Source organism: Myotis brandtii, unplaced genomic scaffold (genome assembly GCF_000412655.1).
Source record: "Myotis brandtii unplaced genomic scaffold, ASM41265v1 scaffold463, whole genome shotgun sequence".
Taxonomy (NCBI): Eukaryota; Metazoa; Chordata; class Mammalia; order Chiroptera; family Vespertilionidae; genus Myotis; species Myotis brandtii.
The window spans coordinates 1,561,098-1,567,748 of record NW_005367694.1 but is presented as its reverse complement, the minus strand read 5'-3'; positions in this window follow the sequence as shown (position 1 = coordinate 1,567,748).

The following is a 6,651-nucleotide window of genomic DNA, read 5'->3' as shown; positions in this document are numbered from 1 at the left end:
ACACACACTGACCACCAGGGGGCAGACGCTCAATGCAGGAGCTGCCCCCTGGTGGTCAGTGCGCTCCCACAGGGGGAGCTCTGCTCAGCCACAAGCCAGGCTGATGGCTGCCAGTACAGCGGTGGTGGTGGGAGCCTCTCCCACCTCCTCAGCAGCACTAAGGATGTTAGACTGCAGCTTAAGCCTACTCCCCGCTGGCAAGTGGACATCCCCCGAGGGCTCCCGGGCTGCCAGAGGGATGTCTGATTGCCAGGTTAGGCCCAATCTCCCGGGGAGCGGGCCTAAGCCAGCAGGTGGTCATCCCCTAAGGGGTCCCAGACTGCGAGAGGGCACAGGCCGGGCTGAGGGACCCCCCTCCCTGAGTGCAGCACAAATTTTTGTGAACCAGGCCTCTAGTAACTATATAAAACTTTAAAAGAGTTAAAGTCCTGCCATAGAGTCTAAGTGCCTTAGCCAGCCAAAGCGGCCCAATGAGAGGGCTAGAATCAACTCTTGGTCTTTCTTCTGAAATCTGTGTTCTTTCCATTATACAAGAATGTGTTCAGAAAGTCTTACACAAAAGAATTTTGAGAAGCTTTAAGTGAGAAATGACACAGAATGCCTCTTCCTTCAAAACCAAACAAAATAAAGAAACATGTTATAAACAAAGAACAAAGATAAACTCAACTGAAGGAACACAGCAAGCAAATTTTAAAGGGCAACCCAGGAGCTGGGAGTGGTTAACTAGAGCCCACGAGGAAAAAAAAAAAGCAGGCTTGGCAAAAAGAGTCAAGTCTATTAACAATGGAGATAAAGACAGCATGGAGCTCATTAACAACATTTACAGTGTTATATATAAAAAGAATGCTAAATAAGAACAGACCAGAATATATACTGCAAAACCATGACATATTACAAAATAATTTAAAACAAAAAAGATGTCTGTGAACAGCAGAAACAGGATTTTTTAAAAATGAGCCAAACAAAATGTAAATTGTAAGATGATAATTTATAATAATGACAGAAATTAGGCAGTTAAACAGAAGACAATGCAGGTGAAACCATCAGAGCTGGAAAACAGATTTAAAAAGAAAGAATTAATCTACAATAATAGAGGCTCGAAGAAAGAGTTAAGATTATTTAGAAATTCCTAAGAATCAAATAATATTTTGTGAATTTGAAATAAAACAGAAAAAAAAGGGCATCATTGGCAAGAATGAAAAAACAAAGTATGCCTACTAATCAGTTAAACCTAATAGACTCAGAAAAGGGAAGAATAACAAAGCTAAATAGTGGGGAGGATAAAAAAGATCTGAGAATACAGAAATAGAACTAGAAGATGACACACACTTGGGCCCAACTGAGAAAATTAAAAATAAGTAAAGATGATTATTCTCTAAATTGATTTTGAGTCAATGCCAAATAAAAAACAATGTCTCTGAGAAGTAAATCCTGACAGTTTAAAACAGTAAAATGCATGTGGAAAGATAAAGAAGAAAGAATGCAAAAGGATACAAGCACACTCAGACAAAGAGCTCCACACTGGTAGGGTTAAGGAGGCAGGGGTTGGTTACTAGAGGAGAAAATGGGAGTGACTCGTAATGGGTGCAGGGTTTCTTTTTAGGGTGAAGATGTCCTGGAATTAGATACCTTAAAAAAAAAAAAAAAAAAGCAAGCAAGCATGGTCTCATTTTTTTTTTTTTATCTTTCTTTTTACAGATCACTGTATCTGAAGAGCTAATAAAACCAATACAAGGCACAGGAAAAAAGAGCCTGGAGCAAGAAGACAAACTGGCTCTGAGTTTTTTGGGGTAGGGAAGAGGGAGAAAAAGGCATCTTGATATTTTTTTATCTTAGCCAACCCACTTCACCAGAGTATGGGATTTAACAAGGACTCAAGGTAGATGCCCTGCTAAGAATTAAAAAGTAAATTTCTGGGGAAAACGAAAAAGTAAAAAGCTTATAATGCCAGGTATAGTTAAAAATAATAGCTAAATCAATGAACAACTACGTTCCAGAAAGACCTAAGTAAATATCTGTATGTTTAATATGAAAACTCATGTGAAATTAGACGAAGTGGAAAGCAATTTATAAATACTGATAAAACCTAAACTATTGATATGGAATAAGATAAATAAAATTAAGCGTTTAAATGTAGCACTCTCTGCCCTAGCTGGTTTGGCTCAGTGGCTAGAGCGTCGGCCTGCGGACTGAAGGGTCCCAGGTTCAATTCCACTCAAGGGCACATGCCCGGGTTGTGGGCTCCATCCCCAGTAGGGGGCATGCAGGAGGCAGCCAATCAATGATTCTCTCTCATCATTGATGTTTGTATCTCTCTTCCCCTCTCCCTTCTTCTTTGAAATCAATAAACATATATTAAATGTAGTACTCTTCTTCCACAATAATTTCCACACAGGTTAAAAGGCTAAATTTAAAGGTTAAAAGTCTTAATGTATTTTACCAATCCTGATGCAATAAAATAACATAGCAAAGAATTAGTTAATGAATTTGATCGCATATGTTTAAAGCTTTCAGAAAGTACACATTAATACCCAGCTTCTAGTACATAAATGGTCCAATAATTTAAATACAGCTCAAACATCAAATAGGTAAAACTTAGAAAAAAGGTAGCCTTACATATTAAACCAAAACAAGGCACCTATAAAGTTCTACATTACTTCTACTCAATTATAAATAAAAGAATAATGCCATATTGTCACAGCAAAAGGGAACAGGTGGAACAAAGAGGGACTTTTAAAGATTAATAGTAAGAAAAGAAAAAAAAATTAACAGTAGCAGCAGAAATTCAAATGCTGTTTCTGAAGAACAATCTGGCCACACACTACTTTTGTCCTAGTCATCTCATTTTTGAGAAATGGATTCCAAGAAAATTACTCACAGGGGGTGGGGAGCCTGTTTGTACTAAAACTGTTTATAGCTATATCACTTTAAAAGTTAAAAACTGAAGCAATTCAAATGCCCAACAAATGGGGAACTGCTATATAAAATACCTGTTTTGGATAAAACTTAATATTATGTTGACATTCCATGTTGGAGTCACAGATACATGGAAAAGGGGGAAATAAGACTCAATAGTATATAGTATAAGTATTTAGATTTGGGGGGGGGTGGGTAGAGCTTGCTGAGAACAAGTCCAACAGAGCAGATGAAGCTGAAGGGCAGAGCAGTGGGTAAGAACTGGAGGAGACAACTATGTCAGCACCTGGGTGGGTTGGCCTTTTTGTTTGTTTGTTTAGGAGAGAAGTTTTCAGGAGGTAGGAATTTGGATGAGGTCACCCAGAGAAACTGCACTGAACATGAGAGCCCAAGAACTAAGAACAAAGGGTCAAAGACTTGGAAAACCAGGTGTGTTTCAGCAAAGTGGATGAAACGTTTAAAAAAGAAAATGGTGTATAACATCAAATCTCCAGAACGATCACAATCATTTCTTTCTTTCTTTCTTTCTTTTTTTTGGGGGGGGGGGGGATAGGGGGGGGGGTGAGGGGCCTCTTCAGAAAAAAGCCACCAGTCCAGAAGGACCAAAATTGAGAAAGACACAAAAAATGATGAGAGCATCAGTTCTGAGTGAAGTGCTGGGTCTGCAGTCTGGCTGCAGTGAGTACAGAAGGCAAGCTCAGGAGTAAAAGGAGCAGAACAAATCATTCCTGAGAGAATATGCCTGTAGGGAGAAGAGTGAAAGGTTCTCTTTCTCCTTCTTTCACATTCTGGAGCAAAGCACAGGAAAGTTCAAGACTAAATTAAATAATGAAAAAATATTGGCTAGAATTACAAAAACTGGTATTTTCAACAAGAGTTTTACAGCAAAAGGCTGGTTTTGTTGATTTAAAAAAATTTTCACTATAGACCTACGTGGGTGGCTCAATTGGTTGGAGCGTTGACACATCAGTGATGAGAGAGAATCATTGATCAGCTGCCTCCTGCACACCCCCAACTGGGGATCGAGCCCATAACCCAGGCATATGCCCTGACCAGGAATCGAACAGTGACCTCCTAGCTCACAGGTTGATGCTCAACCACTGGACCACACTGGCCAGGCTGACCTTATCATTTTTGAAGAGCACAGGCTAGTTCTTTTGTAGAATATCCCTAAACTCAGGTTTGTCTGGTGCTGTCTCATGATTAGATTCGAATTATGCTTCAAATTCTTGGCTATCCTTATTCTAAAGAAAAACCTGGAGAATGCTAAACTACATATATCAAAATTGAATCAGTTTCAAATGGACAGAGGATATGAATAGACACATCACCAAACAAAATATACAATTGGTTAACAAGCACATAAAGAGATGCTCATCATCATTAGTCATGAAGGAAATGCAAAGTGAAACTCACTAGATGGGATATAATTAAAAAGATTGACTAAACCAAGTGTTGGTAAGAATGTGAAGTACTGGAATGCCTTATACATTGATGATGGAAATGTAAAATTGTACAGCTACTTTTGAAAATAGTTTGCTGGTTTTTTAAACAGTTAAAACAGACCAATTTTCAAGTGTCAAGGCATTTAATGCAAAAGAAAATCTGAGGCCCTAGCTGGTTTGGCTCGATGAGGACTGAAGGGTCCCGGATTTGATTCCGGCCAAGGGCACATGCCTGGGTTTCGGGCTTGATCCCCAGTGGGGGACGTGCAGGAGGCAGCCGATCAATGATTCTCTCTCATCATTGATGTTTCTATATCTCTCTCCCTCTCCCTTTCTCTCTAAAATCAATAAAATATATTTTTTTAAAAAAGAAAGAAAATCTGAGGAACTGCTCCAGCATGAAGGAGACCAAAGAGAAAGGACAACTAAATGCAACATGTGATTATTGAACAGGTTCTAAAGAGTAGGAATTAGGAAAGTGTTAGTGTTAACTTCCTGATGGTGACGACTACAATATTATGTAGGAGACAGTCCTTGTTTGGTGAAATAACATTTCACCAAAGTGTTCTGCTGAGGTGGGGCGTTTTTATCAGCAATTTACTCTCAAAAGATTCGTGGTAAAAATTTGCACTTGTCCTTGTAATATTTCCATATGTTTAAAAAATGTTAAATGTGTAGCATTAAAAATGATATAAAATCACAGGAAAAAGCCCTCCCCTTTCCACTCTCTACCTTTACCCCATTTTAATTTTCTTCATAGCACTTATCAGCAAGCAAAATGTTAAGTACCTGTGGTAGTTTATCTTCACTGAAAATTAAGCTTCTCTAGGGCTGGTACTATATTCACCTCTCTATTCTCAGTGCCTAAAACAGTGGCCAGTACATAGGGTATTTATATTTGTTCAATAAATTAATCTAGTTTTACTACAGTTTAAAATAAAATCACTTTACCATCTCCTCCCCTGCCAAACACACATAAATCATTTATGACCCAGCAACTCCAACCCCTAAGTACCCAAAAGAAATGAAAACATATGTCCACACAACAACTTACAAATGAATGTCCCTAGCACCACTATTTATAACAGACAAAAACTGGAAACATTTCAAATGTCCATGATGTGATATCACCATCCAAATGAATCACTATTTGATGACAAAAAGATACAAGCTACTGATCCTGGCAACAACATGGATGAACCTCAAAACACTGTAAGTGAAGAAAACACCAGAGACAAAAAACTATTACCTTGCATGATTCCATTTACATTAAAGTTCTAGAGCAGGCAAATCAGAGAGCAGATCAGGGTTGCCTGGAGGTGGGAACTGACTATAAATGACAAGAGAAAACTTTTTGGAATGATGGAAATGGCCTAAAACTGGAATTGTGGTGATGGTTGCACAATGCTGTAAATTTGCCCTGACCAGTTTGGCTCAGTGAATAGAGCATCAGCCTGTGGACTAAAGGGTCTGGGTTCGATTCCAGTCAAAGGCACATATCTCAGTTGCAGGCTCGATCCCCAGCCCTGGTCCGGGCACGTGTTGGAAGGCAACTGATTGATTTCTCTCTCTCACATCTATGTTTCACTCTCTATCTTTCCCCCTCCCTTCCACTCTCTCTAAAAATCAATAGAAAATATCCTCAGGTGAAGATTATCAAAACAAACAATTTTATGGCATGCCCATATAGCTATTTTAAAATAACAGGTAGAAAACTAGAGACAGCTTGCCACTTGGTTAATTTTTTGAAAAATTACTATAGTATAAAGGGGTGAATGAGGTGTCAACGCTGTAAGGAGAATGAGCATTTGAAAATAGCTTGTTGTCCGGGTCTGTGTGCTCAATGGTTAGAGCATCGGCCCAACCACCAAAGGGTCAAGGGTTCATTCCCAGTCAAGGGCATATACCTGGATTGCAGGTTTTATCCCCGGCCCAGTCAGAGGGTGTATGGGAGGCAACCAATCGATCTCTCTCTCTCTCTCTCTCTCATATCGATGAGAGATGTTTCTCTCTCTTTTCCTCTCCCTCCATCCCTCCCTTTCACTCTCTAAAAATCAATGGGGCCCTAACCGGTTTGGCTCAGTGGATAGAGCGTCGGCCTGCGGACTAAAAGGTCCTAGGTTCGATTCCGGCCAATGGCATGTACCTTGGTTGTGGGCACATCCCCAGTAGGAGGTGTGCAGGAGGCAGCTGATTGATGTTTCTCTCTCATCCATGCTTCTAAATCTCTATCCCTCTCCCTTCCTCTCTGTAAAATATCAATAAAATATATTTTTTAAAAAAATAAAAA